Source organism: Nicotiana tomentosiformis, chromosome 1, assembly GCF_000390325.3.
Source record: "Nicotiana tomentosiformis chromosome 1, ASM39032v3, whole genome shotgun sequence".
Lineage (NCBI taxonomy): Eukaryota > Viridiplantae > Streptophyta > Magnoliopsida > Solanales > Solanaceae > Nicotiana > Nicotiana tomentosiformis.
The window spans coordinates 111,829,833-111,849,021 of NC_090812.1; the positions used below are offsets into that span (position 1 = coordinate 111,829,833).

At 41.4% G+C, this 19,189-nt stretch overlaps 1 non-coding gene across 1 annotated transcript; it reads right to left on the reverse strand.

Annotated features, from left to right (window-relative positions):
- Positions 1–17,733: 17,733 nt before the first annotated feature.
- On the reverse strand, positions 17,734–17,840 carry LOC117273629 (small nucleolar RNA R71). Its single transcript, XR_004503631.1, has one exon. It is a non-coding gene; the product is annotated as a small nucleolar RNA R71 (small nucleolar RNA).
- Between the last annotated feature and the right edge of the window lie 1,349 nt (positions 17,841–19,189).

Genomic DNA, 19,189 nt, shown 5'->3' on the forward strand with positions numbered 1-19,189 from the left:
GCCAAACTGGCGAAATACTCGCTCGGTGGCATGATGCTCCACAATATCAAGGCACATCAACAGGACGGAAGAGCTCCACATAATTCGGTCGGCCGAGCAATAATCGGGCAAACCAACTATTATCCCGTCGATGTATGGCCTCCAAATGAACTATTAAGTAACAACAGAAAACGTGAGTATACGCAACACATATGAAGCCATGCCAAGTAAACTTAGGTATACATTTACCTGTCCGCCCCTCCAGCAAATCCAACAAATCCCTACACAAGGGGAGATTATGTCGAGCCTCGTACTCTTGTCCATATCCTCGCCTATCAACCCACCTCCTAGCTAGAGGGAGAAACAGAGGTGGTGCGCCAGAAGCTAAGGGTGGTAGAGGTGGATGCAACTGCAGGAACCGCTCCCAGACCCAAACCTAATATACAAAGTGGATGTAAAATTTAAGGTATGATTGTTGTTGTAATACTAATATTGCCCCCTTTTTGTCCTTTTTTTTTTTTGAGCCGAGGGTCTTTCGAAAACAGCTTCTCTACTCCTTCGGGGTAGGGGGTAAGGTCTGCATACATACTACCCTCCCCAGACCCTATTAGTGGGATTTTACTGGGTTGTTGTTGTTGTTATAATGAATACAATATTCGACTATGTTTTCACCTGTAGCAGCGGCAAAAATCCAGCAACGTCATGCTGGGTGCCCATGCTCACCCGGCATATCTACCTGTACAAGTAACCGAGAACAGCATCACCCCAGTTGTAATGATCTAAATCATCTAGCCGCTCAAGATGATGAAGAAATCTCAAGCTGTTCCCCGAAGTGTTCGGGAATAAAACCCCTCCAAACATAAGGAGCAGCAACAACCTCGTGTACCGGTGAATATGAAGTTCCGGTATATCATCTGTGATGTCAGCGTGCAATGCCTCCAAATGCTGCCGGACTGGCGTCAACTGCAGATGACTGGCCCCAACTAATGCAGTCTCATCCGGTGGCTGGAAACCGGTGAGCCGCTCCAGCATCTCTATGTAGTGCAAACCCGTATACTCTCTGATAGAATTAGGCAAAGCAACAAGGTGTCCATCAACGGGAAGCATAAATATGTAAATACTCCAAATACCATAAAGCCTATTAAAGTATGTGCCAAGATCTGGTATCACAAGTGTATAAGCACTAGTAGAATATACAAAACTCTAACTACTATCTAAAATAACATAGACAGAAAAGTAAGTACAAAAGAAAGACTATAAGTGCTACAAAACGACTCAGGATGCAGCTCACCACTAGGCCTCAGGGTAACGGGGGTGTGCGCCGGTATGTCCACCAGATGCACCCACCTCAGATCCTGCACGGTTAGTGCAGAAGTATCGCGTGAGTACATAAATAATATGTACCCAGTAAGTATCTAGTCTAACCTCGAAGAAGTAGTGACGAAATGTCGATATCGACACTTACTATGGGCCACCAATAAAAGTACAGAAGTTCTAAATAAGCATGGGTTATGTAATCAAATAATAACTAAATAACAAGCAGGAAGTAAAGAATTCTTTCACACATGGTAAGTCCCAAATTAATTCCATCATGTATACTTTTAACCTCTCAAGCCATGAATTGGTATCAAATATATAATTAAACTCTGAGTAATAACACAAACGATTATGACGAGGTTGTACGATCCGATCCAGAATAATGTGTACACTTCCGAGGGTCGAGCGGCACGAATCATAGATGCATCTATCTACTGTTGAGGCGTTCAGCCCACTCCACAAGAAGAGAGAATACTTTATAAGCATTTGACTTAAATGTTATTAAAGGCTAACACACAATGTAGTACAAACTCCATTAATGGGTTTTCACGATTCCTCTAACAAGTTCTAATATAATGTAGACACTTTAATTAACAAATAGGGTGTGACATTTCAAGTAATTCATGATTTGGGTCCTAAACTACCCAGACATAGCATAAATAGTAGCTACGCACGGACTCTCGTCACCTCGTACGTACGTAGCCCTCACAATTAGAGGCAAACATTAATCTAAATCACCTATAGGGTAAAATTCCCTCTTACAAGGTTAGACAAGAGACTTACCTCATCTCAAGCTCACTTTCCGGCCTCAAATTCACTCCAAAGCCTCAACTTGGTGTCGAACAATCCGAAACTAGTCAAATATTGTATAAATCAATCAATATATGTTCAAAAGTCCATATTCTAACTATTATAGTGATTACCCAACCCCAATTGAAGGATCCCTAAAATTCATCCTCGGGCCCACGTGCCCGGGTTTCAAAATATTTCGAAGAAAGTTGTTACCCATAACCTCACGAACTCAAATATATAGTTTTCACTCAATTCTATAACCATTTTGGTGGTTAAATCCCATTTTTATCAAAACCTAGGGTTATCCATCTAAACCCATAATTTTCACAAATTTTCATGTTAAAATCTACCCATGATCTATGTATTACACTCACGTTGCATAAAAATTACTTACTCAATTAGCTAGGTGGAAATCCCCCTCTTTAAAGCTCCAAAATCGCCCAAGTGTGTAATAAAATGAACTCAAAATAGCCTAAGTCCCGTTTTAAATAGACCACTCTTCCTCCAGCGATTTCGTACTTGCTGTCACTGGGCCGCATCTGCGGACTTGGCTGGATTTGATTCTACGGACGGGATCCCGCTTCTGCGCTTGCTTTCTCGCTTCTGCGGGCCACTGACCAAATGCCCAAAGCCGCTTCTGCGACCACAAGTTCGCATATGCGTCTCCGCATCTTCGGTCGCCTTGTCCGTATCTATGGTTTCAGGCTGCCCATGCTGGGCCATTTCTGCGACTGTTGGCTCGCTTCTGCGAACTCGCACCTGCGGTTGGCCCTCCGCAAGTGCGGTTACACCAGAAGCTGAGTTCAAGTATATATTTTTAGTTCCGTCACGACCCCAAATTCCCTTCGTAGGATATCATGACGACACCTAGCTAGTCTCTAAGACTAGGTAAGCCTAATCAATATGCGGAAACATTAAATAAGAGATTTAAAACTTGAACATCCTAACAATTTCATAAAAAGAATCTACCAAAACTCAATACGTAAGATCCCAAAACCTAGTGAGATATAAGTCACAAGCTCTAAATACAGTACCGAATAATCCTATACATCACTGTCTATCAAAATATAAAGAAATAAGGAAAGAACGGGATAGAAGGGGACTCCGAGGCTTGCGGATGCGGGTAGGTGTACCTTAAAGTCTCCAAAGCAGCAACACGACGCACTAATATCGAGGCTGATAGGATGCACCTGAATCTGCACAAAAATATGTGCAGAAGCGTAGTATCAACGGTACCCAGTAAGTGCCAAGCCTAACCTTGGTAGATTAGTGACGAGGCCAGGTCAGGGCCCTACTGAAAATAATAGGAAAAACAATGGCAAAGATATAATGACGTAATAAAATGATAGAGAAGTGTAACAATAGAAATTCACAGAAGATAACAACACGGAATCAAGAAGACAATTACAACACGTAAGGAAGCACAAATGTTACAAGTTAAGGAACAACAACAAAAACAACGCAACAATCAGAGAAAAACAACAAGGGCACTCCCAAGGTACCGCTGCCACGACCCAAAATCACACATGTCGTGACGACACCTATCTTAATACTAGGCAAGCCGACGACCTTAATAAATCACAATTTCTTTTAAGCTTGAAAATATAATATCTAAATTTAATAGAAAACCCCACCCATACTGATATAAATACACTCCTAAAACCCGGTGTCACCGAGTACATGAGCAACTAAATGATAATAAAGTCTGACTGATAAAAATACTATCTGAAATATATAACAATATAAAAACTGAAAGGAAAGAGAGTCAAGGTCTGCGGACGTCAAGCAGCTACCTCGATAGTCTCCAACAGATAAAGCTCCGAAAAACTAGCAACGGCCGTGTCCATAAGTACCTAGATCTGCACACGAGGTGCATGATGTAGTATGAGTACAACCAACTCAGCAAGTAACAATACTAAATAAAGAACTGAAAGTAGTGACGAGCTTCACAACTAAGTCCAATTACAGTAATTTTCAACATAAGAAGGTAGGCATGCTTTCAAGTTCAACATTTAAAACACAAATAGTAATTTCATATCAAATTCGACTGAAACTGAAGATAATGTCTTTCAGAATTCCCCCCCCCCCCAAAATAGTGATATATGACAAATGAAGTGTAGCAATAATGGAATTAATGCATCCTCTCAGAGTAACAGTCACTCAGTCCTCCCATTCACTCCAACCTCACAATCACTCTTTCCTCACAGTCACTCATTCCTCTTAGTCACTCGGCACTCGCACTCAGTAGGTACCTGCGTTCACTGGGGGTGTGTATAGACTTCGGAGGGGCTCCTTTAACCCAAGCTCTATAACAAGACAACCATGGCATAAATCAATGAAACATGCTGCGGTGTGCAGCCCGATCCCATAAATATCCTCACAATCAGGCCCTCGGCCTCACTTAGTCATTAACCTCTCTAGTCTCTCGGGCTCTCAGAAATCAGGATAAGCAGCCCAAATAGCAATGATATGATGCATAAATAATGAACAATAGAGACTGATATGTAATGTGCAAGTAAAACTGTGACTGAGTGCAAAGCAACAATTTAACAGATAATTTATATGTACACGACCTCTATGGGTCCATACAGTGTCAACACATGTCTTAAACATGATTTATAGTTCGATTTCTCAAATACGTGGAAAATGTACGAATATCAACAGATTATTCAACCACACAGTTACATGGAATTTATCAAGTCACAGGTCATACGGTGCACGCCCACACGCCTGTCACCTAGCATGTGCGTCACCTCAAAACCAATCACATATCATAGAATACGGGGTTTCATACCTCCATGACCAAATTTAGAACTATTACTTACCTCAAACCGTGCAATTCCTTACTCTGCTATGCCTTTGCCTTGCAAATCGGTCTCCAAACGCCTCGAATCTAGTCACAATTAATTTGATTCAGTCAACATAAATTATTGCAATTAATTCCATATGAAAATACTATTTTTCAATAAAATTCGAAATTATACTCAAAATCGCCCATGGGGCCCACGTCTTGGAACCCGACAAAAATTACAAAATATGAATGCCCATTCAACCACGGGTCCAACCATACCAAATTTACCAAATTTTGACATCAACTCGACCTTCAAATCTTAATTTCTTATTTTGAAATCACTAGGCCCAAATCCTCAATTTACACTTGAAAACATGTAATCTAGTCGGAATAATCGATGATAATTCAATATTATTGACTAACAATGATCATAAGTGACTTACCTCAAGATTTCTCTGTGAATTCTCTCTAAAAATAGCCCAAAAACCGTGCTTGAAAGTCCAAAAATGGTAAAACTCGAAACCCCTTCAAAATGTACACTGCCCGGGGGTTCTGCACCTGCGACTTACTTAGCCGCTTCTGCGGTCTCGCAGGTGCGAGAAACCAACTGCTTCTACAGTTTGCCAAGGCTGGCCTCCTTTCGCTTCTGCGGTCGTCTTCCCGCTTCTGCGAGGAGAAAGCCGCTTCTGCGATCATAGAGTCGCAAATGCGACGTCGCTTTTGCGGACCATTTACTCGCTTTTGCGACCTCTGCCTCATCCCATGCCTGGTCGCTTCTGCGATGAAGAACATGCTTCTGCGAGCTCGCACCTGCTATTGCATCAGATGGCAATAGGTTTCCAATTTTTGTTCTAAGTCCGAATTTGATCCGTCAACCATCCGAAACTCACCCGAGACCCTCGGGACCACAACCAAATACACCAACAAGTCCTAAAACATGATACGAACTTAGTCAAATCCTCAAATCACATCAAACAATGCTAAAATCATGAATCATACCCCAATTCAGGCTTAATGAAACTAAGAACTTTCAACTTCTATATTCGATGCCGAAACCTATCAAATCAAGTCTGATTGACCTTAAAGTTTGCACACAAATCATAAATGACATAATGTACTTATGAAAATTTTCAGAACTAGATTTTGATCCCGATATCAAAAAGTCAACTCCCCGGTCAAACTTTCAAACTTAAATTTAGTTTTAGCCATTTCAAGCCTAATTCAACTACGGACTTCCAAATAATTTTTCAGACATGCTCCAAAGTCCAAAATCACCATACAGAGCTATTGGAATCATCAAAACTCTATTCCGGGGTCGTTTACACATAAGTTGACATCCGACCAACTATTTTAACTTAAGCTCTAAATCTTGGAACCAATTGTTCCAATTCATTCCAAAACCTCTCCGGGGCCGAACCAATTACTCTGACAAGTCACATAATAATTATAAAGTATAAATTGAGTAGTAAATGGGGTAACATGGCTGTAATACTCAAAATAACCGGCCGGGTCGTTACAACCACCTCGTAGTCCCAAAAGTAAATATCTCACAACGGCATGGCAGAAACCTCGTACAAACAATAATAACTGCACGACAGAAACCTCGTGCCATAATAATACTCCGCACGACAGAAACCTCATGCCACAATAACACTCCACACGATAGAAACCTTGCGCCACTATAACACTCTGCACGGTAGAAACCTCATGCCACACTAACACTCCGCATGGCAGAAACCTAATTCCACAATAACACTCCGCACATCAGAAACCTTGTGCCACATCCAAACAGTTATCTCAACAAAAAACATGAAAACAACACATAACAAATGAAACAATGAGATTAAAAGCAAAGAATCCTATAGTTAAAGAATAAATACGAAATCAAAGAAACCAGGTAATTCAACTAAGCATGTCGCACAAATTGTAAGTAAGAGATAAGACACGTAGACATGTGACATTAGGCTAAACATGATGACTACACGTGCTAGAGTAACTCAATTAAGGAAATAAAAGGAACTACTTAGCAAAAAAACAAGTTTTTAACATTTAGCCCCAATACGCACTCGTCACCTAGTGTACACGGCCTTCACGTAATGTAATTTACCATAACAGTACCAAATCCTAAGGGAAATTCCCCACACAAGGATAGACAAGTCACTTACCTCAAACCTCGCTCAATTAATCAATAAGAAGGCCTTTCCCTTGATTTTCCAACTCCGATCGGCTCGAAGCTAGCCAAAACAATTACATACTATAAATATAACTATAAGAAACTAATTTAAATAATGAAACTCCGACTTTAGCAAAGATTGAAAAATCGCTCTAAAACGTCGACCCAGGCCCACGTCTCAGAATCCGACCAATATTACAAAAACCGAACATCCATTTGATATCGAGTTCAACCATACAAGAATTACTCAAATCCGACCTCAAATCGCCTTTCAAATCCCCAAATTTTAGCCTAAGAAGTCTTTCCAAATTTTCCCCAATTTCCAACTAAAAACACTGATTAAAAGATGGAAACAACAATAGATTCGTGGGAATTAAGAAAAAACGAGCCAAGAATCCTTACCCAAATGTTTCCTCTGAGAATCCCTCAAAATCTCGCCTCAATCCGAGCTCTCAAAATCCCAAAATAAAAATAAGATCAAACCCTCGTTTTCCCCTTTTTATGCCCAGTGAATTCGCATCTGCGAACCCACAACCGCATCTGCAGCTCCGCACCTGCGGAATTTTTCATTGCAAGTGTGGTTCTAACTCAAGCCCAGAAGACTCGCACCTGCGGACCCATTGCTACTTTTGCGGACACTGTCCGCTTCTACGATCCAAGGCCTCCCTGGGCTTATCCGCTTCTGCGATGCATTTCCCGCACCGGCGTGTACGTATCTGCGGCACATGAACCGCATATGCGGTCCCAGCTGGTCATGGAAAAACTCGCTTCTGCAGCTCGAGATCCGCTCTTGCGGCGCCGCACATGTGCCCCAAAATACGCAGGTGCGATTGCACCAGAAGCAGTAGTGCTTCAGCAATGCACCAAGTCTAATTTTTTATCCGGATTCAATCTGAATCATACTCGCCCTCCCGGGACCCCGTTCGAACATACAAACAAGTCCTTAAATATCATACGAACTTAGTCGAGCCTTCAAATCACAACAAACAATGCTAAAAACACGAATTACGCATCGATTCAAGCCTAATGAACTTTAGAACTTCTAACTTCTACATCCGATGCCGAAACCTATCAATTCACGTCCGATTGACCTCAAATTTTGCACACAAGTCATAATTAACATTACGGACCTACTTCAACTTCCAGAATCAAAATCTGACCCCGATATCAAATAGTTCACTCCCGGTCAAACCTTCTAAAATCTTCCAACTTTGCAACTTTTGCCAATTAATGCCGAAATGATCTACGGACCTACAAATTAACATTCGGACACGCTCATATGACCAAAATCACCCTACGGTGCTATTGGAACCATCAAAACTCCATTTTGGAGTCATCTTCACACAAATCAAACTATGGTCGACTCCTATAACTTAAACTTCCAATTTAGGGACTATGTGACCTATTCTATTTTGAAACTCCCTCGAATCCGACACCAAGCACCCTGGCAAGTCACAAAACCACAAAATGAAATAGAGGGAGCAATGAACAGGGGATTGGGGCTAATACTCTCAAAATGACTAGCCGGGCTGTTACATCCTCCCCCTCTTAAAACAAACGTTCGTCCTGTAACGAGTATAGAGACATACCTGAAGTGATGAAAAGATAAGGATAACGGCTACGCATATCCTTAACTGGATGACCCCTCCACTGATCCTTCACTGAAGCTATGCTCTTCGACCTCAACTTTTGAACCTGCCTGTCCAAAATGGCCACCGGCTCCTCAACATAAGATAGATCCTTGTCCAACTGGACTGAGCTGAAGTCTAACACATGGGTCGGATCGCCGTGATACTTCTGGAGCATGGAAACATGGGATACTAGATGAACTGCATAGAGACTAGGTGGTAGTGCAAGTCTGTAGGCCACTTATCCAACCCTCTCAAGGATCTCAAAAGGCCCGATATACCTAGGGCTCAACTTGCCCTTACTCCTGAACCCCATAACGCCCTTCATGGGCGAAACCCGGAGCAAGACACGCTCCCCAACCATGAATGCAATGTCGCAAACCTTCCGATCCGTATAACTCTTTTGTCTGGACTGGGCTATACAAAGTCGATACTGAATTAATTTAACCTTTTCCAAAGCATCATGAACCAAGTCTGTACCCAATAGTCTAGCCTCACCCAACTCAAACCAACCCACCGGGGACCCGCACCGCCTACCATACAAAGCCTCAAATGGTGCGATGTGAATGCTCGATTGATAACTATTGTTGTAGGCAAACTCTGCAAGTGGCAAGAAATGATCCCAAGCACCCCCAAAATCCATTACACACGCACGAAGCATATTCTTCAATATTTGAATAGTGTGCTCGGACTGTCCGCCTATCTGAGGGTGAAATGTTGTGTACTCAACTCCACCCGAGTAACCAATTCATGATGTACGACTCTCTAAAACCGCGATGTAAATTGCGTACCCTGATCAGAGATGATAGATACTAGCACGCCATGAAGCCTGAAAATCTTGCGAATGTAAACTTGAGCCAGCTACTCTGAAGAATTTGGAACCACAGGAATGAAATAAGCTGACTTGGTCAATCTATGCATAATCACCCAAACTGCATCGAACTTCCTCTAAGTCTGTGAAAGCCCAACAATGAAATCCATAGTAATTCGCTCCTATTTCCACTCCGGAATCTCTAGCTTCTGAAGCAATCTACCAGGCCGCTGATGCTAATACTTCACCTGTTGACAATTTAGGCACCGAGCTACATACTCCTCTATGTTCTTCTTCATTCCACTCCACCAATAATGCTGCCTCAAAATCTGATACATCTTCTCGACACCTGGGTGAATGAATTACTGCGAACTGTGAGCCTCCTAGAGATTCAACTCATGCAAACCATCTATATTAGGCACATATAGCCTGCCCTACATTCGTAATACACCATCATCTCCAATAGTGACCTTCTTGGTATTACCGTACTGAACCGTGTCCTTAAGGACAATCAGATGAGGGTCATCATACTGATGCTCTCTAATACAATGATAAAGAGAAGACTGAGAAACCACATAAGCCAAAACTCGGCTCGGCTCGGAATCATCCAATCTGACAAACTGGTTGTCCAAGGCATGAACATCCAATGCCAAAGGTCTTTCTGCTATCAGTAGATATGCTAAGCTGCCCAAACTCTCCGCCTTGTGACTCAAGGCATCGACCACCACATTGGCCTTCCCGGGATGATAGATAATGGTGATGTCATAGTCCTTAAGTAACTCCAGCCATCTCCGCTGCCGCAAGTTAAGATCCTTCTATTTTTAAACAGATGTTGTAGACTCCGGTGATCGGTGTAGACCTCACAAGGGACACCATACAAATAGTTCCGCTAGATCTTCAAGGCATGAACAATAACTGCTAACTTGAGATCATGGACATGATAGTTCTTCTCATGCACCTTCAAATTCCTAGATGCGTAGGCAATCACCCTACCATCCTGCATCAACATCGTGCCGAGACCAATGCGTGATGCATCATAATACACTGTATATGACTCTGAACCAGTAGGCAATACTAACACTAGAGCTGTCATCAAAGCAGTCTTTAGCTTTTGAAAGCGCTCCTCACACTTCTCGGTCCACCTGAACGGAACACCCTTTTGGGTCAATCTGGTCATAGGTGTTGCAATAGACGAGAAACCCTATACAAACTGACGATAATACCCCGCCAAGCCAAGAAAACTCTGGATCTCCATAGCTGAGGATGGTCTGGTCCAACTCTGCACTGCTTCAATCTTCTTCGGACCTACCTTGATCCCCTCACTCGATACTACATGACCCAAAAATGCCACTAAATCTAGCCAGGATTCACACTTTGAAAAATTCGCATATAACTTCTTTTCTCTCAAGGTCTGAAGCACAATCCTCAGGTGTTGCTCATGATCCTCCCGACTCCAGGAGTACACTAGAATGCCGTCAATGAACACATTGACGAACGAGTCAAAATAGGGATGAAATACACTATTTATCAAGTGCATGAATGTTGCTGGGGCGTTGGTCAGCCCAAAAGACATCACAAGGAACTCGTAATGATCATACCGAGTCCTTAAAACAGTCTTCGGGATATCTGGCTCCCGAATCTTCAATTGATAATAGCTTGAACGCAAGTCGATCTTAGAGAACACTCTAGCACCCTGAAGCTGATCAAATAGGTCATCAATATGTGGCAATAGATACCTATTCTTCACTATAACCTTGTTCAACTGACGGTAATCAATACACATTCGTATAGAACCATCCTTCTTCTTTACAAACAAGACAGGATCACCCCAAAGCGACACGCTGGGCCTAATGAATCCCTTATCAAGCAACGCTTGCAACTGTTCCTTTAACTATTTCAACTCTGTTGGGGCCATACGATAAGGTGGAATAGAAATGGACTGAGTGCCCGGTAACAAATCAATACCAAAGTCGATATCCTTATTGGGCGGCATGCCCGGAAGATCTGCCGGGAAAACATATGGATAGTCCCTTACTACCGGAACCGACTCAATGGTAGCAGTATCAACACTAACATCCCTCATATATGCCAGATACGTATCACACCCCTTCTCAATCATCCCCGATCCTTAAGAAATGAAACAACCCTGCTAGGAACATAATCTAAAGCACCTCTCCACTCTAACCACGATAGACCTAGCATAGCCAATGCCACCTTCTTGGCGTGGCAATCAAGGATAGCGTGATAGGGCACCAACTAGTCCATGCCCAAAATAACATGAAAATCCACCATACTAAGCAATAATAAATCGGCTCTGGTCTCAAAATCACTAAGAACAGCCAACCATGACTGATACACACAGTCAACAACAATAGAATCTCCTACGGGTGTAGACACAAAGATAGGAGAGCTCAAAGAATCATGGGATACACCCAAATATAGAGTAAAATAAGATGACACATAGGAATAAATGAAGCCTGGATAAAATAAGACAGATAAATCTCTATGACAGGCCGGAACAATACATGTGATGACAGAGTCGGATGCAACTACCTCCGTCCTACCAGACCAGATATCAGTGACCTAGTCCGTACGTAGGGACTTCGATGTAATGACCGACCGGTTGTTTTGAGAGTATTAGCCTTGATCCCTTGTTTATTGCTCCCTCTATTTTCATTTTGTGATTTTGTGACTTGCCAGGGTGCTTGGTTTCGGATTCGGGGGAGTTTCAGAGTGGAATGGGACACATAGTCCCTAAATTGGAAGTTTAAGTAATAGGAGTTGACCGTAGTCTGATTTGTGTGAAGACGACTCCAGAATGGAGTTTTAACGGTTCCAATAGCTCTGTAGGGCGATTTTGGTCTTAGGAGCGCATCCGGATGTTGATTTGGAGGTCCATAGGTCTTTTCAGCGTTAATTGGCGAAAGTTGGAAAGTTTTAAAGTTGGAAGATTTTGGAAGGTTTGACCGGGAGTAGACTTTTTGATATCGAGGTCAGATTCTGATTCTGGAAGTTGGAGTAGGTCTGCAATGTCAATTATGACTTGTGTGCAAAATTTTAGGTCAATCGGACGTGAATTGATAGGTTTAATCATCAGATGTAGAAGTTAGAAGTTCTAAAGTTCATTAGGCTTGAATCGATGCACAATTTGTGTTTTTAGCGTTGTTTGTTGTGATTTCAAGGCTTGACTAAGTTCATATGATGTTTTACTACTTGTTGGTATATTCGGACGGGGTCCCGGGGGCCCCAGGTATGATTCAGATTGAATCCGGATAAAAACATTAGACTTGGTGCATTGCTGAATCACTGTTGCTTCTGGTGTAATCGCACCTGCGCATTTTGGGTTGCAGGTGCGGCATCGTAAGAGCGGCCCTCGAACCGCAGAAGAGAGTTTTGCCATGACCAGCTGGGACCACATGCCATGTGCCACATAAGCGAACACGCCGATATGAAAAATGCATTGCAGAAGCGGATAAGGCCAGGGAGGCCTTGGATTACAGAAGCTGACAGTGTTCGCAGAAGCACTTGCGTAGAAGAACTAATGGGTCCGCATGTGCGAGTCTTCCGGGCTTGAGTTGGAACCGCACCTGCGATGGAAAATTCCGCAGGTGCAGATCCGCAGATGCGGCTGTGGGTTCGCAGATGCGAATTCACTGGGCGGAAAAAGGGGGAAAATGAAGGTTTGATCTTATTTTCATTTTGGGACTTTGAGAGCTTGGATTGAAGCTAGATTTTGAGGGATTCTCAAAGGAAACATTTGGGTAAGGATTCTTGACTCGTGTTTTTATTAATTCCCATGAATATATTGTTGTTTCCATCTTTTAATCAGTATTTTTAGTTGGAAATTGGGGGAAATTTGGAAAGACTTCTTAGGCCAAAATTTGGGGATTTAAAAGGCGATTTGAGGTCAGATTTGAGTAATTCTTATATAGTTGGACTTGTTATTGAATGGGTGTTAGGTTTTTGTAATTTTGGTCGGGTTCCAAGACGTGAGCCCGGGTCGATGTTATATTTATAGTATGTAATCAATTTGGCTAGATTCGAGCCTATCAGAGTTGGAAAATTTGTGGGAAGGCCTTCTTATTAATTGATTAAACGAGGTTTGAGGTAAGTGACTTGTCTAACCATGTGTGGGAGAATTCCTCTTAGGATTTGGTACTGTTATGGTAAGTTGCATTACGTGAAGGCCATATACGCGAGGTGACGAGTGTGTACTGAGGCTAAATGTTAAAGACCCGATTTTTGCTAAGCAGTTCCTTTTATTTACTCAATTCAGTTACTCTAGAACGTGTAGTCATCATGTTTAGCCTAATGTCACATGTCTACGTATCCTATATCTTACTTGCAATTTGTGCAACATGCTTAGTTGAATTACCTGATTTCTTTGATTCCTTATTCATTCTTTAACTGTAGGATTCTTTGCTTGTAATATCATTGTTTCATTTGGTATGTGTTGTTTACGTGATTTTTGTTGAGATAATTGTTTGGATGTGGCATGAGGTTTCTGTCGTGCGGAGTGTTATTATGCACGAGGTTTCTACTGTACGGAGTGTTAGTGTGGAACGATGCGGAGCGTTATTATGGTACATAGTTTTTGCTGTGCAGTTATTATTGTTTGCATGAGCTTTGTGCCATGCCGTTGTGAGATATTTACTTTTGGAACTACGAGGCGGTACCTCAAGAGTACCCTTGTTGTTTTCCTCTATTTGCTGTATTGTTGTTATTGTTATTGCTGTTGTTGTTCCTTAACATGTAAGATTCGTGCTTCCTTACGTGTTGTAATTGTCTTCTTGATTTCGTGTTGTTATCTTTTGTGAATTTCTATTGTTGCACTTCTCTGTCATTTCATTACATCATTATATCTTCTGCCTTATTTTTCCTATTATTTCTAGTAGGGCCCTAACCTGACCTTGTCACTACTCTACCAAGGTTAGACTTGACACTTACTGGGTACCGTTGTGGTGTACTCATACTACATATGTTTTTATGTAGATCCAGGTGCATCCTATCAGCCTCGATATTAGTGCGCTATGTTGCTGCTTTGGAGACTTCAAGGTACACCTGCCCATGTCCACAGGCCTTGAAGTCCCATTCTATCCCGTTCTTTCCTTATTTCTTTATATTTTGATAGATAGTGATGTATAGGATTATTCGGTACTGTATTTAGAGCTTGTGACTTATATCTCACCAGGTTTTGGGATCTTATGTATTGAGTTTTGGCAGATTCTTTTTATGAAATTGTTGGGATGTTCAAGTTTTAAATCTCTTATTTAATGTTTCCAATATTGATTAGGCTTACATAGTCTTAGAGACTATGTGCTGTAACGATATCCTACAGAGGGAATTTGGGGTCGTGACAAGTTGTTATCGGATCTCTAGGTTCATAGATGTTATGAGTCACAAGCAGGTTTAGTAGAGTTCGCGGATCGGTACAGAGACATCTGTACTTATCTTCGGGAGGCTATGGAACTGTTAGGAAAAGCTTCACTTGTTTGATTCCTTATCGTGCAAAATTTTGACTTCGGATTCTAAATTTTCTGTATTTCTATTCTCTCACAGATGGTGAGGACACGTACAACTGGATCGGATGGCCAGACACCTGCGCCTCCTGCTAGAGCTGTGAGAGGTCGGAGCCGTGGCCTGGGTAGAGGCTATGGACGTCCACGTGGTGCAACCAGAGCACCCACACTAGCTGCTATAGAGGAGCCACCAGTAGCTCCAGTTGGAGGGCAGACACCTGAGACGCATGTTATTGCACCAGCCCTCCAAGAGACTCTCGCCCAGTTTCTGAGCATGTTCAACACTTTGTCTCAGGCAGTGTTGATACCACTTGCTCCTGCCACATCTCAGGCCGGGGGAGGAGCACAGACTCCCGCCGCCCGTACCCTAGAGCAGCGGGTCCAAGTCGACTAGGTTCCAGAGGTCATACCATTGCAATTGGTAGCTCCAGTTCAGCCTGAGGTCAGGGCAACAATTTCTGAGGAGGAAAAGCTCAGACTCGAGAGGTACAAAAAGTACCACCCTCTTACTCTTAGTGGCTTGGAGTCAGAGGATGCCCAAAGTTTTCTTGAGGAGTGCCATTGTATCCTCCGTACTATAGGTGTTGCGGAGTGCAGTAGAGTTTCTTTCACCACCTTCCAGCTTAAAGGAGCGACGTATCAGTGGTGATGAGCATATGAGTTGGGTAGTCCGGACGAGGCAGCTTCACTCACTTGGACTCAGTTCTCGGATACATTCTTGAGGGAGTATGTTCCCCAGAGTTTTAGAGATGCATGGCGCGTAGAGTTTGAGTAGTTGCGATTGGGTTCTATGACCATGTTGGAGTATTCGGTCCGGTTCAGTGATTTGGCTAGGCATGCACCATCCTTGGTTGCTACTGTTCAAGAGAGGATTCGTCGATTTATCGAGGGGCTCAACCCAGTATCATATTTAGCATAGCCAGAGAGTTGGATATGGATATCGCATACCAGCAGGTAGTGTGGATTGCTAGGAGATTGGAGGGTATGCTGACTCGGGAGAGGGAGACGAGAGAGGCCAAGAGGTCTGGAGAGTCTGGCACATATAGTGGTACTCGTGCCCCAGCTGCAGCTTGTTAGGGTAGAGGCTATGGGAGTCGCCCTGTTCATTCAGCACTTCCAGCCGCCAGCGGTACTCCGGCCACTCCTAGGCCCCAGGCTCCCTTTTATGCACCGCCATTGTCTAGTGTACCTCCTGCACGAGGTGCTTTTAGTGGTCAGTCTAGCTGATCAGGCCTGAGCTAGCCACAACAGCCACATCCTCCGAGAGCTTGTTTTGAGTGTGGTGACACTCGTCATATGGTGAGAGATTGCCCCCGACTCAAGAGGGGTGCACCTCCACAGACCTCGGAGTCCCCCTCTATCTTTATTATGTTGTTTTCCTTATTCTCGTTAGACTCTGATGTATATAGATATTTAGTATTTCTCTTTAGATCTTGTGACTTGTATCTACCGGGTTTTTGGAGTTGTAATTACTTTGATTTGCAATTTTTATTTATTTCACATGTTGAGGTTTTGGGTTTCAGCTTAATATTCAATTATTCTACATAATTGTTAGGCTTACCTAGTCTTAGAGACTAGATACCATCATGACATCCTATGGAGGAAAATTGGGGTCGTGACAAGTTCTTTAATATTACTATTTTAACGATTAATTTGTTTCACCGAGAGGAGTGCAATTAATTGTTCAACTATAGTAATAATACATAAATATAATCGTTAGAGGCATTTATACATTTATGAGAAATAGAAAATAAAGGATAAATGTGTCTACTTTATAAATAAAATATTAAGTGAAGTCAGGATCCCAACATCTTTTTATTATATTTGTGAAAAATAAAATATTTTCTATTGCTCTATTCATGCATTTTTAGTTAGTTAATTTACAACTCAACTCTTTCTGATTTTCTCAAATAGTAATTAAAACAAGAAATATATGTAGAATAGATAAACCAATCTCTGTGGGTTTAACATCTTTTTATACTATTATTTGACAGAGTACGAGTTAGAATTTTACATACACTAGACACTCGTCAAATTTTTTTGCGCCGTTGCTAGGGATTGGCAAAGTCTACTACATATTAATTATTTTACTACTAATTTGAGATTTTATTTTATTATCTAATTATTTTAACTTTTGTGCAAAAATTTCAGGAAATGTATGACACGTTCCTCCTCAAGAGAACTACTTGAATACGATCCTGAAGTTGAAAAATCCTTGCAGTTGTTGCAAAAAGTACAAGTTTCATTATCTCAAATTTCTTCACAAGAAGAAATGGAGAACGAAGAACTTAACAACAACCAACTTCCGCCACATCAAGTAGAAGAACAGTTTGATGAGGTGGCACTACGACGTTATAAAAATACTCAGAGATTATGTAAGACCAGATCATTTTGAAGGAGAATCAAGTGTAGGGATACCACCAATTGCGGCAAATAACTTTGAAATCCGCACATGCTTGATTCAAACTATTCAGCAGTCATGTCAATTTACTAGAGATGCGAGTGAAGATCCTCACACCTATCTAATTGATTTTCTTGAATTAGTTGAAACTTGAAGGTATAATGGAGTCATAACAGACGCTATTAGGTTGCAACGCTTTCCTTTTTCATTAAAAGGTGAAGCCAAAATATGATTGTAAAGTCTGCTAAGAGGTTTAATCACTACATGGGACCAAATGACTCAAAATTTTCTTAATAAATATTTTTCACCTACATAAACATTTAAAATGAAGCAAGAAATCAATAATTTTATACATATAGATTCTGAATCTGTATACCAAGCATGGGAACGATTAAAAGCAATGTTAAGAAAATGCCCACACCATGGTATCCAAGATCCTGACATCTTATATTTTTTTATCATGGTCTTAAACCCTCTGCTGGAAATGTTATTGATGCAGCATCAGGAGGATCCAAAATGAGCAAAACTACTGCAGAAGCCACGCAATTTCTTAAAGAAATTTCAGAAAATGATATTCAATGGCCCTCCGACAAAATGATTGTTAAGAAAGCAGGAGGAGTCAATTAAGTTGAAGCTTGGAATTCATTAGCGCAAAAATTGTAACTCTGACACAAAAAGTTGAGGCCTTTCAGGTAAATACCAAATCATCATCTCAACATGAGAATGGTGACGCATGTGGAGGTAATTATCCAAATTATGAGTGCCAAGCTTCAATGCAAAATGAAGAACAAGTAAATGCTATTGGTTATAGAACTAGTTATCCACTCGGTAGTCCCGTGGCACAAAAACATCCGGGATTCCAATGGAGTAACCCAAATGGTGCTGAAAATCCTTAAAGATTTTTCGATCAAAGGCAGTATGTGCAGGGACCCCCTGGTTTTCAAAATCAAAATAGAGGGCAACAAGATTTTCAATAATATCAACAACACGCCCAAAGAGCTCATCAACAAAGCCTTGAAGACATGATGTACAAATTCATTAAAGCTACTGACGAGAAGGTTGAAAGTCAAACTTCAGCCATCAAGAATTTGGAAATCCAGATGAGCCAATTAGCAACCCTTATGTCTGGACAAATAAAAGGTAATTACCGAGAAAAATCCAAAAGAACACCTCAAAGCCATCTCTCTGCGGCCAGGTAAATTTTTTGATGATCCATACACAGATAAACAAGGAAAGCCACAAGAAGTGGAACATGTAAATGAAGGTGAGAATAAAAGAGGCTATGAACTTCTAATAGAACAAAAAAAATAAAGGAAACAAGGTACAAGAAAATGAATTGATGACAAATCCTCACTCTCTAACCCTCCCTTTTCCCCAAAAGCTAAAAAGAGAAAAGCTTGACAAATAATTCTCAAAGTTTTTAGAAAATTTAAAGTAGCTTACATTAACATACCTTTTAGATGCTTTGAAGCAAATGCTAAATTTATTAAAGAAATTTTGTCAAGTAAAAGAAAATTGGAAGAAGTTCAACGGTTAAGCTTACAGAAAAATATAGTGCTATACTTCAAAATAAGCTTCCAAAAAAACTTGGTGATCTAGGCCGTTTTATAGTTCCTTGTACTTTGGGAGGTGCTCATTTTGAAAAACCATTATGTGATTCAGGTGCTTCAATAAATCTAATGCCTTTTTCAATTTTCAAGAAATTAGAACTTGGTGAAATGAAGGACACTGGTGTGTATCTGTAATTAGCTGATCAAAGTACTAAAAAGCCGAAAGGA